Source organism: Tenrec ecaudatus, chromosome 1 (assembly GCF_050624435.1).
Source record: "Tenrec ecaudatus isolate mTenEca1 chromosome 1, mTenEca1.hap1, whole genome shotgun sequence".
Taxonomy (NCBI): domain Eukaryota; kingdom Metazoa; phylum Chordata; class Mammalia; order Afrosoricida; family Tenrecidae; genus Tenrec; species Tenrec ecaudatus.
The window spans coordinates 257,488,768-257,507,207 of NC_134530.1; the positions used below are offsets into that span (position 1 = coordinate 257,488,768).

Below are 18,440 nucleotides of genomic sequence, written 5' to 3' on the forward strand. Positions count from 1 at the left end.
TGTAAATTTAAAAAAATTATATCCTAAGAGGTATCTCAGGACCTTTTCCCCTGATTATTGCAAGTGAAATTGCCAACGAGGACAGCTAGGACTGAATGTCGTGGAGAAGGAGGCCTCTTGGTTCAGAGATGGACTTATCACATGGTTAGCAGCTGGGGGTTACACGGAGACTTGTTCAATAAAACAGCAGTGGCAGCCACCTCCTGCTGCACTGAGCTTGGAGGTACAGTACCTGAATTTTCCCAATCCTGGCTAGTCTTTTATACTTTGTTTTATGTCTCTCTCATTTTTCTGACTTGTTCTTGACATTCTCTGACCTCACAGTACTTTTATTATTATTTTTATTGCTACTATAACAATGATAACTTAAGGGCCTAATTTATAAGATGGCAACACAGCCAAGGGGGAGATTAAGTCCTACCCAAAAACACATGCAGTAAATGTTCAAGTCTATTAGCCTTTTATTTTTATTAAGTGAGAAACTTTCGTTTTGTTTTGACACAAATGAGTGTGGAGAGTCATAAATAGCTGCAGGGTTGCGTTCACCGACAGGCCCTGTGCGGTGCTCACATAAGCAAATTAAAAAAAAAAAAGAAAACAGTGGAAGGAATCTCAGCGTGTCTGTCGCTGATGCAGCGTTACAAGGCAGCTAGCTTTCTCGATGGTGTTTCATATTTGCGAGTCATTGGCAGTTCTCTTGACGAATTATTTGGGGCTTTCAGAATGAAGGCCTGACCACAAACAGTGGACCGTCTCCACGTTAGTGCTCTCAGCGTGCAATGGTCTCATTTGCGAGGCCCCAGGACTCCTGCTCTCATAGCTCTCATAGCAAGGGCCCAGTGCCACGAGGGAGGGGAGCATTGCTCTGCTATTTGGAGTCTGAAGCCTGTCCCTTCTGCCAAGCTCGATGTGTGGGTAAGCACTGTCTGCTCCCTCCGCCAGACAGCACCGGAACCCTCCCAAACTCCAGCACATGAGGGCCAGAGTGAGCCAAACCACCTGAAACCCAGTGTCATGCCCCAAGTCAGGACACTGAGGTCACCACATACCATGAAGTGTCCGCCTTCTGCAGTCTCTGCTTGGTGTGCCTGGACTAGTGATGGGTCTTCAGCCTTGGTTCCTGCTTTGCTTCCCCCTTCCCTGGGGCTGGTACCCTGGCCGTTTGTCTCTTTCCGGCACCACTGCCCATCACCTTACTCTCTGTACCACCGGGACATTCTTCGGAGAACCATTGCCGTTTCGAACTATAATGAACTGTACTAGTGCTTGTCTTAATGTGCCCCTGGGGTTATTAGAGTAGCATGGTGCTGTGTGGGATAGATAGTGTGACCTTGAGCATGACCATAGGCCTTCTTCATATCTCCCAGTTCTTCAAATGCATGACGGTGTGATGTTGACATAGCAGCACACGTGTTCAGGTGGATTTTTCCTTTGTCCACATCTCACTCTTTATTTAAAATTTCAACCTCCTTGCAAAGAACTACCTCTTCTGGGCCACTTCGTTTTTTTTTCAGCAGCACTTGTACCTAGCTTGGCTTCCAGGAACTATTTTATAGCAAAAGCTCCTGCTCCTTCCCAGGAGGAGGCCCAGTTTATGTAATGGGGTGTGGAGAACATCAGAGGCCTCTGAATCTCACATCAACACTCAGCAGTCAGTCAAAGTGGCCACTACAGTGCTTCCTGTCCCCCAACGCTTTCAGGACTGTGACACTCTCATGTTGACATGGATGTCAGATGTTCTGTTGTGGCTGCCCGCAGGACTGGAAGAGGCTGAGAGGGTGCTCGGTGAGTCTTAAAGATGACCCACTGCCCCAGCGAGCACGAGCCCAGGAGCTCGCCACTGGGCCATCCCAAACCCAGATCCTCTCCTCGAGAAGTCCACGTGGGAAGGTACTGTGGGTCACAGAAGACATATGTGTGAATAATCTTTCAAATGAGTGTCTTCCCACTGAGGCTTTAGGCACCAACTTTGTCCCCATTGCTGACCCAAAGGATTCATCAGTACCACGAGTTGTTGTTTTAGGTTTCCGTGTTGGGGAATTTTGTTACTCAGCTGTTGTGACTATCACATCCACTAAAGAGTGACTTTGTATACACAGCCTTACAGTTCAGGTTCACCTGTTGGCACACGTACCCAGAGCATATGCCATGGACCTGTAGCTGGTCACAGATCCTAGTTGGCCAGAGGGTCCATTGACTGCTAAGTCTGAACCATGTCACACCAAATAAGATGGTTTTCTCCTCTTCTCATACAAAGCCAGTGGCACTTAACAAAGTGTAGAAGCTTCCAGGTAATCACTTGATTTGCCTGATTTGAACAAAATTAAAGCACAGGGTTAGATTCTGCCAACTTTCTGCAGACTCACACTCTCTTAGGAAGCAGCTGTTCACCCAGAAACTACACTTCCCAGCATCCTTGGATCTCGGTAGGCCAGTGACTGTTTCTGGCCAGAGTGACAGGTGTCACTAGTAAGTACTCCTCACCCTTTAACTGTGGGGAAGGGAGGCCTCTGGGCCTCTAAAAACCCAGCCAGCCCACTGCCATCAAATTGATTCTGACACACAGAGGCCCTACATCTTATATGTGGACCACGGACAGATTCTGTTTTCTAAAGAATACTATGCTTTTTTCTTTGAAGTGGATTTTTTTCAAAATGAAATGTCTCTCGCACGGATAAAGTATATCAAAGCAAACTTTTTATTGCAGTTTTTAATGCTACCTTTCAGGAATCCACGCGGTGTAAAATGCCGCAATGGCCCTCTGTGTGGTGCTATTGCTGTTGTTCGAGGTTAGAGAGTCACTTCTGACTCACAGTCACTCTGGGGACAGTGAACCATAAGGAAGTCCTGCTCCGTAATGCACATTCTTCCCATTTGCTCCGTTGTCTGAGCCCGGGTCTCCGCCATCGTTGCATCTCATCGTGAGTCTTCTTCTTCATTGAGCCTCGACGTTAGCAAGCACATGACCTTCTCCAAGGACTAGCTCCACCTGACAACATGCCCAACGAGCCTGAGACAGACTGTCACCTCTCTTCTCAGGATCATTCAGGCTGGAGGTGTTCCAACACAGATTTGCTTGTTGTTTTGTCAATCCTGAGGAATCCTGGTGGGATAGTAGGTCGCTAGATAGCAGCTCGGCAGTTAGAAACCCCAGACAGGCTTTCGGCTCCCATAGCGAGTTACAGCCTTAGAAACCCACAGGGGCAGTTCCACCGGGTCCCATAGGGTAACTGTGAATAGCTCTGCTTGTTTGTCTTTGTCATTCCCTCAGGCAGTGTTGTGTTGTCAATCTATGTTTCCGCCATTACAGAGCAAGGGGACTGACCAGTGGCTGCAGCAATGGGCTCAACCATCCAACCCATTGGAACAAGGGTGGTGTTGAGCTCTGTTGTACACACGGTCCACTATGTAGACTGACTCCGTGACACTACACAGCAACCTTGTTTTGCTAATATAACTTCTGGGAAATTATGCATCAACTTTGTAGAACTTCAAGGTCTTCTGTAGCTTTAGCCAGTGTATTTTTATATTGATTCTTAACTAATTTCAATTAAAAATTATTCCTGGTGATTTTTTTAAGAGAGGAATTCATAGGAGACTATTTCTATATCTGAAATTCCCTGGAAAGTTCTTTCCAAATCATCTTTCTTCTTCCTAAGTGCTTTCTGAATAGTCACGGTGAGAGCGAATTTGCAGGATGCTCATCTGTGCTGCAATGTTGCGGTGATTCATCATTCAGATCTTCAAAGGCACAACTCTAAGAGACCGAAGGATGAAACCAGTTCGCTTTATATGTAATGCAAATAAAACTAGGCGGCCTTGTGGTCAGTCTCAGTCTGGTGTCACATCCAAAAAAAACAAAAATCTACCTCCAAAAAGGCATTGAACTTTCAGTGCGTTCTTTTCTGCAGTTTAAGAAGAGGTGGCAAAGTGGTGTCAATCCTGAGATAGAAAGCAATGGCTCCGAGCGCCTCTTCTCCCCCCTAGTTCCCCCAAAGTCTCAGAAGTTGTTTTCTTCCCCGCTCCCCCCAGGTTCCTTCTCTGAAACCCAGCCAGCTCTGCTTCTCTTGTCCCTTCCCCTCTGCTTTGGGCCTTTTTGTTCTCCTCTTTTACACCCTTGAACCCATTCCACTCAGAAGTATCTTTTGGCTTGGCATGGAGAAGGAGGTTTGGGAATATGTCACATAGTAATGTTAGAAATTTGAGGTTGATAAATATGGGCTACCTGTATCCTCCAAGATATATTTTTTATTTCAACAGATTTAACCCTCATAGTCTATTTTGCAATCATGTGTGCCCCTTCTAGAGTTAACAAAAAGACTAGTTCTTGTAGCCTAACTAGCCCCTACCATTTATCCAAACCCTCTCCGCATTGTTACAACTCCAGATCCTGGTTTAGGAATAAGGGGCAAAATAGGGATGAAGGAACAGGCCTGGGTGGGAACCAGTAAGTCACCTGGACTAACCTCTATCTCTTTTCTGTCACTAAGTACGTAACAGACTTTTTGTTCCTTTAGTGTGTGTTTGAAACTCACAAATATAAATGATAGGCTGCGGGGTCATATCGTGTGTACTGAATGCTTTCCAATTTCTCTCCAATGTGTATTTTCAGTGGTAATTGAATTTCTGCCTTTTAAATGACTATATATATATTTCAGTGGCAGCGGCATTATCTGTGCAGAACATCAGGGACTATTTTAAGGAACAAGGAAAAGTTAGGTTTATGCAATATGCACTTTATTATTGTAACTCACAAGCTATACTCATTTTATTTCCAAGAGGGAGAGATATATTCCTCTTGTTGCCTTCTATTGGATGTGTGGCTCACGAATTCAATATGCAGTATCTATCCGGTCTGTCTTGAGTGCCCACGTGCATGCCACTAAGGCACTGGGCATTTTCTCTAGAAAGGGACAGTTTTGTGGGGAATTACACATGCAAATGGACTATTCAAACACCACTGGGCAATCTGAGTTACAGCTGCATCTCATTCAACCTAAGAGCAAATATCAAAACCTAACTCAATGCCGTCAAAATCATTGCTGACTCGGAGTGGCCCTATGGAAAGAATAGAACCTTCTGTGAGTTTCTAAGACTGTAACTCTTAATGGGAGTAGAAAGCCCCATCTCTCTCACAGGATTTCAAACAACTGACCTTGTGGATTGCGGCTCCATGCCACGAGGGCTCCTTAACCGGAAGGCAAACCTCTCCAAAGGCAGAGATTCCAGGGGAGACTAAGGTAGATTCTTCCAGTTGGGTAACTGGATCCTGTAATGTTCTGGAATCCAGGAAATTTGGGGGCAGTGAAGATATTCCGGGAAGCTTTGTGTGAGCAGCCGTCTTTCACCAACTCAGCACCTGGCTTGTAGCTGCAGTTGTCTCCTGAGAGAATAACTCTTTCAGAATTGAAAGCTTATGACATTCAGCATTTTCAGCAAGTGAGAATTGTACACTTGAATGTAAAATTTCCTTATCAAGAACAAGAGAAGCAGGACTAAAATCTGTTTTAGTCCATTACATCTTCCCTTTAAGTTTCATGTTCTTTTGTCAGCTAGAACCTGGTCTTGTCTTTTCCTGCAATAGGCAAAATTAGCAAAATTTACATTGTGATGGAGCTTTTTTTTTTTTAAATTCTGGACAACTGTGGCTTTAAAAACAATCCAATGATTGATCAGCCTTCTATTGATCATGCTTATCCTGTGGGTGTGTGGCGTTCCCTGATTTACTCCATCTGTCGACCTTACGAAATGCTGCGTCCCCTGCCTGCCCTGTGTGCTTACCCTCTCCCCCGCCCGCACTGCTCATGAGGGTTCAGAGATCCAAAGCCATTTCTCTCTGAAGCTGTCTTTGCCCCTCACATATACGCCAGCCATAGTTAATCAGGACAATAAACATTTATTAATTTTACAATGAAGATGGCTTTGAACTTATATTATGAAAGGTCCTGGTTTTTGTGTTTTTACATTAAACAGCATATGCAGAATTCAGCTGCCCAGTATGACCTCAGTTAAGTCAGTTTCTTACTTAACCTCTCTGTTCTTCAGCGGAGTGGGAGGTGGGGGGGGGCACATAGAGTTCCTCCTTTATCATGTTGTTCTGAAAATTGCGGCTTCTGGCTCAGAGTAGGCATTCAGTAAAATTATGTTCAAATACTTTATTTCATTTTGAACTACACTGCCATTTTACTCTTATTCATCCTTCTCTAATAATTACTAATAGTCATTTTTTTTGCCATGTGTGAAAATGCATTGACTTGTGTCAAGGACACCTTTGTCCTCAAGGTGACACCTTGGCTTTTTAACCACTTTAAAGGGGTCTTTTGGAGCAACTTGCCCAAAGCAGTACCTCTTTTGGTTTGTGGACTGCCGCTGCGCTGGGTGTTGATTGTGCATGTAAACAGAATGAAATCCTTGGCAACTGCCATCTTTTCTCCGTTTATCATGATGCTGCCTTCTGGTCCAGTTGTGACGATTCTTGTGTTCTTCTCTTTAAGCTGGCATCCAGCTGGCTTCCAGCACTTATTAAGTGCTTCAGAAAGTGAGATTGTGTCGTCTGCATATCATAAATTGTCAATGAGCCTTCCTCCAATCCAGATGCAGCATTCTTCTTCGTACAGTCCAGCAGCTTGGATGATTTGCTCACCACATAGATTGAGTAAACATGGTGAGAAGATACAACCCTGGCACCCAACTCTCCTGATTTTCAATCACACAGTATCCCCTGGTCTGTTTGAACATCTGCTTCTTGAGCTCTATACAGTTTCTCCATGAGCACAGTGAATTGTTCTGGAACTCCCATTCTTTGAAATGTTATCCATAATTTCTTCTTATCCACACAGTCAAATGCATTGGTATAGTCAATAACACATAGGTAAGTGTCTTTCCACTATTTTCTGCTTTACAGTCAAGCTCCATCTGCTCTCAGTCCCTTTCATGTCCTCTTCTGAATTCAGTTTAAATATCTGGCAGTTCCCAACAATTTTCTGATGTAACTCTTTTCTAATTATTTGCAGCATAACTTCATGTGAATATGATATTAATGATATTATTTGATAATGGCTGCATTCTATTGAATCATCTTTTTGAGGAATAGTCCGTTGGCTAGGTAGCCATCTTCCAAATGTCTTACCATAGTGTATAATACATGAAATCTATGCTTGAGATGGTTTCTAAATTTAGTGTGCTCAAGGTCATACATTTATCCTCATGGACTAGTTCAGATGGACTAGAAAATTACAATATTCTTCTATTTCAATTTGAATTAGCTTGCGAGCAATTTGTCCTTATACAAGCTAAAGAAGAAAATATTAACAAAATTAGAGTTGCAAATTAGTACGGTTGGTTCTGTGGAACTCTGGTAGTTAAGCACGGTTAACTGAGAGGTTGTTGGTTTGAACTCAACAAGCCCCTCCTGTGCATGAGAGACCAGTGATCTGCCTCTGTTAAAATTACATCTAAGCAAACCATATAGAGCAATTCTACTCTCTAACATGGGTTGGTAATTGCACAAATTGTTTCAGATACAACTTGAAGGCCCCAACAACATGTTTGACACTGTTGAATCCAGAAACAGTGAGTCCTGGGGCAAATTTAGCTTAGGCTTAGATTTAGGGGTTTGAATGTTTTGGTCTTCCTTCTTGCTTTTATTTTTTCTTCTTATTTTTTTATAATCATTTTATTGGGAACTTTTACAACTCTTGGTAGAAATTTTTTTTTTTTACTAATTTGGAATATGAAATTACATGGGAGGGTTGAACCAAATTATCTGCGTCTGGATGAAACTGGGCCAAAATCTCTTTTCCTTCCATGTAGTTTCAATAGAATTCCATTGAATTAATATTACTCATAATAAAATCAGTTGTATTTCAAGACTGCCTCAAGATTCTCAGATACTTTTGATCCAAGCACAACAGCGTATTGCTGTGAAGTCTGTTGAACTTGGCAGTGAGGGTGTAAGGACAGAGCGTTTGTGTTTGAAGTTTGCCTGTTCCACTGCCTGCTCATCAGTATTTCAAGACAGCTGGGATTCTCTGCAAATTAACTTTGTGCACACGCAAGAAAAGTCTGTTTGTGAGAATTGTGCTTTTCCTAAATAAGTCATCAACCTATGGGACTGTAACACTGTGAAAAAGCATCACCGCTTTTAAGAATAGTGTAACCAGGCGGCTCCTCTTACATTCTAAGTGGCAAGGAGAGGAAGTTGTGACCAATGAGTCCATTGAAGAGTATTCCCAGTGGGACATTGCTCTGGGGCTGACCATGCGGTAGGGTGAGGTCTGTGCAAATGGGCTACACCACATTCTGCCTTCAGAGATTGGCTTCCTCAAACAGGAACACAAACCCACTTGAGTTTGAGAGTCAGAGAAGCCATCAAGGACACAGGCAGGAGGCTCAGGAGAATCAGCATGAGGAGCAAAGGGTCAAGGCCCCAGCCAAGGCGCAGAGTAACACGATATCAGAAACCCAAGCCAGAGAGAATAGCAACATGGGGCCAGGAATGGGTGTGGGCCCTGTGTGAAGGCAGGACCACCAGCCACAGGAATGTAACTCATTCTGAACTCTGTCCACACAGTCATCAGAGCGGGTAGGGCCACAGCTGGGGGCCAGGACCAACAAGATGGGGAAGCAAGACTGAGCTTAAGCAACTCATTTACAGGTCCTTGTCTGGACACCCTATATTGCAAGATGGTTTTCTTACTGCCATATAATATAAATGTGAGCTTGTGTTCCTGGGCTTGATACTATGTGTACTTTCTGGCTCCTGCCTTTTCACAAACCAGAGGGATGTCTCCCTCAAGTAATACAGCACAGACTAATTTGATGATGGAGAGGCAGCAACTGTAGCAGGAAGAGGAAACTTGGCTTCTGCAGGTGGTCCTCCCCACCCAGATGGTTTGTGGAATGAGATGTGAAAGAAAAAAGGCTCATTTTGAGAATTTAGAGTTTTCTTCCTTGATCTGACAATTTAAAATTTGTAAATAAAAGTTAAAAACAAGATGTGCAGAAACTAGTGTTCTTCAATGTGTCCACTGGGCTGTGTCTCTCTTGGGTTACAACTCAATCTGTTGATGGGAAGAAAAAAAAGTCCCTTTGACATACCAGAAATACAACCAAACTCGCTGCCATCAAGTCCATTCTAACCCATCGTAACTCTACTGGACCTCACAGTTGGAAGCCCAGCACATCACCCCTCCATCACCAGGCTCCTCTGCAGAAGGCAGTGCAGAGCACAGGGTCGGGAAGGCCGTCCTCTGAGTCTGCCAGTCCACGTGACAGCCTGGCAGCTAGGTGCGGCTGGTCCTGACCGAGGAGAAGATGCACACTAAACAGTGGCCCCCAGAATGCCCCTCTTTCACAGACCCTTAAGGAGATCACCCTGTGAGTGCGCCCAGTTCCCACAGATGAGGATGGGAGTGGGACGGTAAAGTATAGGGACTTCCAAAAGTTCATGGAAAAATGGAATTGAAAAATAATGGGTTTTTTTCCATGATCTTTTTGAAGCCCCTGAAGAGAGGTGAGGAGGAGAAAGAGGAGTGGCCCCAGCCTCTCCTTGGGCAGATGTCTTGCATTAGTGACTGCTAAGGCCCTGATGACTTCGTGGGTTCCATATTGGGCTGCTAACCTCCAGGTCAGTGGTTCAAACCACTGTGCCTCAGGAGAAAGAAGAAGCTTTCAGCTTCCATAAAGATTTACTGCCTCCAAAGCCCACAGGGGCCGTTCTACCCTGTCTCATAGGGTTGCCGTGAGCTGAACTCGACTCAATGGCAATGAGTATTATTGATTTTGAGAGACTCCAAGCATCCAGCGGGCTGCTTTGGGGACTTCTGGGATAGAGAGCTGCTAATGGACACAATTCCCAGAATGTCTCAGGGCTACCCTGCCACTGTATACCAATTGTCAACTAGTTGAGTGTGACTCATGGCCACCTCCTGTGTATCAGAGTAGAACTGTGCTACGCAGAATTTTCAACGGCTTAGACTTCTAAGAAGTAGATCAACACGCCTTTACCCCAAGGTGCTTCTGAGTGCAAAACTACTAACCTTTCGTAGCTCAACGCTTAGGCATCTGCCCCACCCAGGGGTTGGCCTCCAGCTCTGTAAGCTGAAGCTAGTGACTGTCCCCGTTTATCGACTGTGGCATATGTGGCATGTTCATGCTAGGTACTGACACTAATGCCTAACAAGAACCATCGGAGGTGGTTTAACAGATCTGTTTAACAGATCGGGAAAGCAGGACACTGGGAAGTTAGATGGTTTGCCCAAACTTGCACAAACTAGAAAGAATTTTATAGAAAACCAAACTTTTACTCATCTGTATTAACTGCAGTTTTCAAAATTAGATTTTTTTTCATGTATACCATCTCTGCATATAGAGGGATTTTCTCTTTCTTTTTTTGAAATACATCACCAGCTCTTCTGAACTGCAAGATATCAAACTCACAGCCATTGAGTGGATGCTGACTCAGAGTGGCCCTACCGGACAGAAGAGGATTGCCCCTGTGGGTTTCTGAGACTGTCGGTCTTCATAGGAGTGGAAAGAGTCATCTTTCTCCTGTGACGTGAAGGTGTGGGTGTTTGTGATTCCTGGCCTGGGAGATCTATGTGGTGGGTGTGTCATCAAAAGCTCCATGCCAAGTTGGAGTCACACTGTGCCTATCTTGTCTTTCAGCCAGACAGAGCTCAAGAAATCGGATTCTATCCTGTTGGTTTGATAATGTCCCAGTTGTGCTTAGTGTTTGCTTCAACATCTTTGATATGATGGTTTGGTGAGCAACTCAAAAGTAAATCTGTGACTCTCGACAAATTAAGAAATTGAATCGACCTTACCTCAGTCCAAAGAACAATCCACACCTGATACTTAGGCAGTTTTCTCTGGGCAGGCAGGACGGGACCATTCCTGTCGAAGGACATTTCTATTCACCCAGGGCTCATCAAGAAGACAAAGTGTCTCTGCACAGTCAACTGCACTCTCTCACACGGGGCATTGCGGACTCCATCAGCAGGTTTCCTCCCTTCATCATGGTCCAGAAGCTTCTCAAGTCTCTATCAGTTCAGCTCAATTGTCAAACTCATCTTTTAGTGTGTGTGCGCGCGCGTGCATGCACGTGTGCGCGTGTGTTGAAACTGGAGAAGGTTAGGGAAGAGGAGCCTGAGTAGTGCGGGTCTTGGTAAGTTCTGTAAACAAAGGGTGTTTAAACTGGGAGCATTTCCAGCTCCCCAAATGCTGTGATGATGTTTGGTCACAGAGCAATATATCAGCAGCTTTGTGTCAGAAGGGACAGGACCAGGCTCAGGGTGGGTGGAGGGCACCAAGGGGAATGGGGGCCCATGGACGAAGGTTCCCCCAGCCCAGGGAAGAAGGCTCTCAGCATTTGCTGCACTAGAGGAGTGTCTGCACACGAAGGGGAAGGTGGGTGGCCATGTGACCTTGGCCCAATTTGTAATTAATGGATAGGCTGAGCTCTTTTCTTTGAGAGCCTCTGTGCTCCACTCCCCATGTCCCTGGACCAGGGTCTCCAAAGGGCCAGGACGCAGCAGTGAGAAACCTGAACCTGAGGGCAGCAGGGTGTTGGGGTTGGAAAAACATATCCAGGCGTATTCTGCCTATGACCAAAAGAGAACAAAGAAAGAAAGTGCAGGCGGCCGAGGTCTGCGTGTGGAGCTGGTACGGGCCTGGCTCATGCTGCTCACACAGGGGCTGTCGACGCGCTTTTGAGGTCTGAGCTGCAAACGTCAGCAGGCTTTTTCCTGGCTGCCAGGAAGGGAATGTTCCCTCCATTGACAGACAAAAATAATGGATTTGGGGCAAGTCTAGGCATTCAGAGGTTATAGCGAAAATTAATGGAGGGCCACACGAACTCATGTTACTTTAATCCTGCAGTTTGGGGCATTGAGCTAGAGTTCTGTTTTATGGCATGTTTCACAAACGTACATATTTTAGCTGTTGGAACGCTCTGCGCTGGACTGAGTTGCGGGTCAGGAAGTGTGCCCCTCTGTGCTGGATTCCTCTGCTCCCAGCTCGGGCTTGCACGTTGCCTCCTTGCTATCCCTCCCGAACCTTCCACATCAGCACATTTATCTTTCAGGTGTTATAATAATTGGCTTCAATCAGTATTCCATTATCCTCAACAGGCAATTATCCACATTGTCACTTCTGCATTTGCTCTTTTGACCTAGGGGTCAGAGAGGCCCTGGTGTAACCAAATCCAGCAAAATTATTCCCTTACCTGTCATATAAATAGTCATCCCAGCAAAATGAGACCCAAGGGGGCTTTTCGAGAGGTGTTGAGAAGGCCAGTCTAACTCGATCCTTTATTCAGCTCTTTCAGGAATGCAATACTGTTTTGGCACTCTATCAAAATAAAACAAAGTTCCATTTTTCAGCTTTCTTTCTTTCTTTCTTTCTTTTTTTTTTTAAGCGTGCACCCGTGCACTTACAAATGCTTCTTTGTGCCCTTCTTTATTGAAATTTCCATTCAGCTCTTCCATCTGTTCGCTCTGTTTACCACTATTTCTCGGGAAAGAATTCAGCATTTCACCTTTATTTGGGGTGTAATGTCATAAAACTGTCTGGATTATATCAGCTATATTTATACCAAACTTAATATTGCTTCTTTAACAGGTTTAAAGCTTTTAATATCCTGCTTTGTTATTCATGGTGAACAGGCTGAAGAGACTGGTTTGCATTTTATAAGGAGGAAGGCAGGCTATACCCTCTTGCTGTCCCTGCCTCAGGCCCCAGGGAAGAAAGTGTTCTGCAGACATGAATTTCATCCAGAGGACATCTAAGGAGACTCCAGTCCTCCCTTCGCAAGCTGCTGATGCACATTACTGCCTTTAGGAGCAGGCGCTTGCTCAAGACTCCGTGTTTTCCTAGAAACATGGATGTTATTATGATTTGGGAAGACTCTTCTAAAGGGTACATCACCTATGGTTGCCGTGGTATAGCTCCGATGGAATTGATAAATAACTATATGTGTGATGGGTTTGTCCTATATTATAATAACTATGATGCTTTATTCATCGATATTGTTATGTATCATAATATATGTATCTGTCTGTGTAAAGCCATGGAGCTGATTGTGACTCATGGTGAGTGTGTCAGGCGAGAGCTGGACGCCATAGAGTTTCCTGTGGCTGATTGCTCAGGAGCAGATTCTGAGGCCTCTCTTTGGAGGCCCCTCTGGATAGGTTTGAACGACCAGATTTTCATTTAAAAATGGAGCCTTAAACCATTGTATCACTCAGGAACTCCTGAGAGAGAGATGAATGGATGGTAGATTTTTCTTTTTAAGATCATTTCATTGTGGGCTCTTACAACTCTTATAACAATCCAGACATCAATTGTATCAAGGAGATTTGTACATATGTTGCCATCTTTCTTTTCTAGACATTTACTTTCTATTGAGCCCTTGGTATCAACTCCTCTTCTTTCCCCTCCCTTGCCCCCCCACCCTCATGACCCCTCCATAAATTATAAATTATTATTATTTGCACAACTTACACTAACTGCTGCTGTCTCCCTTCCCCCATGGTTTCTGTTGTTCATCCCCCAGGATGGGGGCGGTGCAGTTTTTTGTCTATCATTGCAATTGGTTCTCCCTTCCTCCCCTACTCTCCTCACCTTCCGTCTACCCTTCTGGTATCACTGTTCCCATTCCTGTTCCTGGATTCCATGTGTCATGAGCTCTTATCTCTTATCTATACCTATGTACACACACCCGTGTAGTTCAAAGTGAGAGGCAGCACTGACATCATGATAGTGAGCGGGGAGGAAGCCTAAAGGAACCAGAGGAATATTGTGTGTTTCATCGCTGCTCTATTGTACCCTGGTTGACTCATCCCTTCCCTGTGACCCCTCTGTGGGGGGATGTCCCATTGTCTACAGGTAGGCCTTGGGTCTCTGCTCCAACCCACCTCGTTCTCAACAATATGGTCTTTGTTTGTTTGTTTGCTTGCTTGTTTGTAGTAGGTCGTATGATTCCTCTTACCCGATCCCAACAACACCTCATGATCGCACTGGCGGGTGTGCTTTTTCCATGTGGACTTAGATGTTTCTCTTCTAGATGGCCGCTTCGATCCTTTAAGACCCCAGATGCTATATCTTTTAATAGCTGGGCACCATCCACTTTCATCACCACATTTGCTTATGCACCCATTTTGTCTTCAGCGATTGTGCCAGCAGGGTGAGCATCACAGAATGACAGTTTTGTTAGAACAAAGTATTCTTGCATTGAGGGAAGGTATGAGCAGAGGCCCGAAGTCCATCCACTACCTACGTGTATTGCCATATAAATATATGTACCTAGGCCAATACCTCCAATTTTTATGAATTGATGTATTTACATATGGATACACCTATGCTTATACCTCTATCCATAGCTCTGCTTCTTAGGTTGTTCCTCTGTTTCCTTTTACCTTTCTCCTGCTCCACCATCATGCTCACCCTACATCTGCGTCTTAGTAATTCCTCTCAGCTAGACTGCTGTTGCTCTAACACCCCCAGGATCTCTACATCTTCCTCGTTGTTGATTTTAATTCCCTAGTTGTTCCCCTGTCTGTGGCATTGTTTACTCACCGCTCCTTTCCCCCACCTCCTTCTCCCTCCAATTCCCTCTGGGACCATCAGCCTGTTTGCTTTCTCCTCGAATTTGCTTCCCATGCTTATCTTATATAAGTCAGAAAACCAACAATAAAATGGACCAAACAAAAGATTGAAAAGGAAAAAAAAACCAAAAGAAAACATACATAATTCCAGGTCTGTCCGCCAACCCTCATGGCTATCTCCCTACTGATCATGGAGGAATTCTGGGAGCTGCATCTCCCAGCCTGAAGTCCATCCTTGGGGCTCTTTAGGGGCTCCATGGCCTTGCTTTTCTCCACTTGTTGATCTGCCACGTTCCCTTCTTGATTGGGGTGGGGGGGCCTGACCGGACTAACTCTCCCCTGTGTGTCCCCAGTAGTATCCTCTGCCACAGCATGCTCCAGTAAGGGATCTTGGGCTGTTGTCAGCCTACGGTCCTCACTGTGCCTTAGCAGCTGCATGCAGGGACATTGCCTCCGGGCTTGGTGTGCCCATATGGGGTCTAGACAGACCGTCCCTTTGTCTTTCTCCTTCTCGGTTTGCTTCCGTGTGGGCGTGCTATGCTGGCCCCTGGCCCCAACTTGTAGGTTTAGTGTTGCTCTCTCAATAAGACATATGGAACTATATTGAGAAGAAATATAAAAATAATTTTTGAATGCAAGCAGATTACTTTTTTTCACTCTTGTGTTGCCATCAAACTTTGAAAACAACTTCATGTCTTCCTCACATACGTGGAAACTGAAAGGAAGCAGTGGAGGAGGGGAGAAGAATATGTTCTTGGAAATCAATAGTCGGACACTACCACCACCCGCAGGCTGGTTGGGAGCTGTGAGATCTCCTTCCATTGCTGCATCTGAACCTCCTTTCTCCCTGTACCCTGCCATTTCTTTACGTGGTTGTTTTGAGGATGGCTGCATGTCAGGTGCCTCACCATGGTGGGTGTCTACCAGTAATTGTGGTTGTTATTTTTGTCCCAATCGTTCGAGGGTAAAGAGAATTAGAATTTTGTCTTGTGATGAAGTTAGCGACGTCACTAGGATTAGTGTCACCCAAGGGAGTAACATAGGGCATCACAGCCCCCATGGGCCTCCTTCCATACCACGCCATACAGAATCAGTAGTAGCAGTCATCATCAATTTTAACCATCGAATAGTATGTAATAAATGTAGTTGGACCTTACTTCAATGTAACATGCCTTAGAGTATAAGAAAACTAGTAACAAACCTTTTGTGAAAGAAATCTTTCTACGTTTAATTATAATGTTATTAGTTTCAATAGTAACTGCTTAGAAACCTTTAAAAAAAATTTCTCCTTCTTGTCCTTTAATGACTGCATTCTCAAAAAAAAGTTATAGAGACAGGCTCACAAATATCAATTACCACACTAATATAACAAAAACACCAGAAATAGTTTGTTTTTGTTTTTTGTTGTTGCAAAATCCATAATTATAAAAACACCAGCAGCAACAAAAATAACAGCTAGTAGAACATGTAGGTAAAACCACATGATTCAAGTGCCATTGTTAAGTTGGCCAGTACTAGCCACAGTGCATCGGAAGGTTCAAAAAGAAAATTGGCATAGAGTTTTAGTCTTGAAAGTATATTGGTACCTGTAAGCTGAGCTTGAAAAGTTGTGTGCTTGCTGTTATAACGCACCACCAGGGTATTGTGTATTTCTAATGAAAGACGGTGCAAACATTTTACAGACTGTACTTTTGTCGTCACCCCTCAGACAATGTCACCCAGTGCCATCTTTACCACCCACGTCTACTCGTGATGCCACTGTTTGAAGCCATGTGCTGTCACAGTCAATATCTGACACTCTCCTCTGTGGCCCATGTCAAGCCACCCCAGCAGGCGCTTTGTGTCGTTGGTTCCTTCCTTGTTTGTCAACCCCGTGGAATTTCTACTGGACATGGCTGCATGGGCTTGTTGTTCTATACTGGTAGTGTAATGGAGAAGAGAATTTGTCTTCACTCTTAGACAGTATTTCCTGTGCCTCATTGTATTTGGGCAGACAGATTGACAGCCCAGATGGAAGCAGCCTTGAACAGCACTACAAGGATTTGGTTTAAGGCATATTTGGACTCGTCAGGCCAAGTTAGAGTCTGGAATGGTTACTTCTGATTCTCAGGCCATGCCAGTGCCACTGGCTCCTGGGTCATTCTTTGAGGAGCCAGGATCTAAGGCCCCATAAATTCTGTCTTTGTAGCAACAAGTATGCCTTAGATTTACATGGAAATTATATGCACCTTAATTTAATGTTTAAAGAAAGGCAAAAACTGTACTCGTATTTTGCAAACAGAATGAAAATAGAAAAATGGGAGTTATTCACTGTTTTCCCGTGATCATGCTGCTTAATCAACCCCAGATTAGCATAGTCTTCAGTGTGCAGATAGTAGGTGTACTGAGTTCCTGCTGTGGGTGCCATTCCTAATGACACTGTGGATTTCTATGCTTGTTATGATCTTTTTATAGCAGGTGGCAGGGAAGTAAAAACATAGTAATACAATTGTTCTACAGAATGAAAGAAAGGGCACCTTTTTCTAATTAATACAAAGGTGTCTTTGAGCTAGCTGCCACCTTATATAAGTCGTGGTGGCTGTGTAGTGGTTTTCTTCATTAACATTTACCTGACCTCGGCCCTTCAAACAGCTCCAAATGTTGTTCTGATAGCTAGGCTGTTGGACAACCAAAGAAGACAGAAGCCACCGAGATGAGTCATGAGCTCTTAATGTGGTCCCGCATAGAAACACTCCTCTCCCCATCCCGCCCCTCACTTTCAGCTGGACCATAATCTCGGCTAACAGTGATCCTAGGCTCTTTTGGAGTCTTGGCATTTCTGAAAAGCCTTACTCAACGAGCCCTTGGGTTTTGGGGGTTTTATTTTTTAATCATGTGAGGTATTAGAGATTTTCATTATGCAGCTATGGCTGATAGACTTGTACTTTAGAAAAAGTCAAAGGAAGAGACCATGAAATGGCCTCCACTTGCAAAACCCCATAATTGTCACCTGCCCCCATGTATAGTGGGCCATTCGGTCATTCCTAGCCTCTAACTAGCTGCTCTTCCTTCACCTCCTGAAACTAAAGTCAATTCCCTTTTCTCAATCTAAGGCCATAGAAGGTCTTCTCATACTTGAAAATTATATACACCTAGAATTTACTCAGAGTGGCTGGTAATGTTAATGATACTAATTAAATATGAAATTTTGCTTCTTTATGAGCAAGAAAAACTTTGGAAGCTATTCATGTTTCAGTGTGGGTCAAGTAACTTCTGTCTGACATTAGTTAACATGCTTTTCTGAACTATAATGTGCTGCACACATGTTTTCAATGTGAGCCATAGCCTGGAAACATCCTTCCTAGATACTGGGGAGACAGAGGGCAGAGCGAAAGTGAGCGAGAACGAGAGCCTGCATGCTCACACAGTCAGCATTTGGAGATGCTGATGGGCCCAACCCCACTTTCATAGCCTGATGAGAGAGCACATGCTGTTTTGTTTTACAGAACACGAAAACTATCTGCAGCTGTGAAGGAATAACTCTCATAATTCATCTGAGAACCTTCCTCTCTTACTTGTGGAATATACTCCATATCTCATATCAACTCATTACTCTGTGTGTCCTCCGTGTATGCCGAGAGATTGCATGATAGATGCTGTAAAGCAAGGATGTTATTTCCACAGGAGGGGGAGGTGAAGCCCTGTGACGTGTGAGTGATGAGGCACCAGTGAGTTGAGAAGACAGTATATCTCTCCACACCAGATAATATACTGTGCTTGATTCTGCAGCTATATTTATATTAACAATACAGCAAAGAGAAAAGATGAGAGTAGTAGAATTCTTAAGTTTTTGAT

At 44.3% G+C, this 18,440-nt stretch overlaps 1 protein-coding gene across 1 annotated transcript in view; it reads left to right on the forward strand.

The window, feature by feature from the left end:
• Positions 1 to 18,440, forward strand: part of GMDS (GDP-mannose 4,6-dehydratase) — a 685,335-nt gene that overhangs the window by 465,743 nt on the left and 201,152 nt on the right. The gene's annotated exons all lie outside the window — the stretch shown is intronic.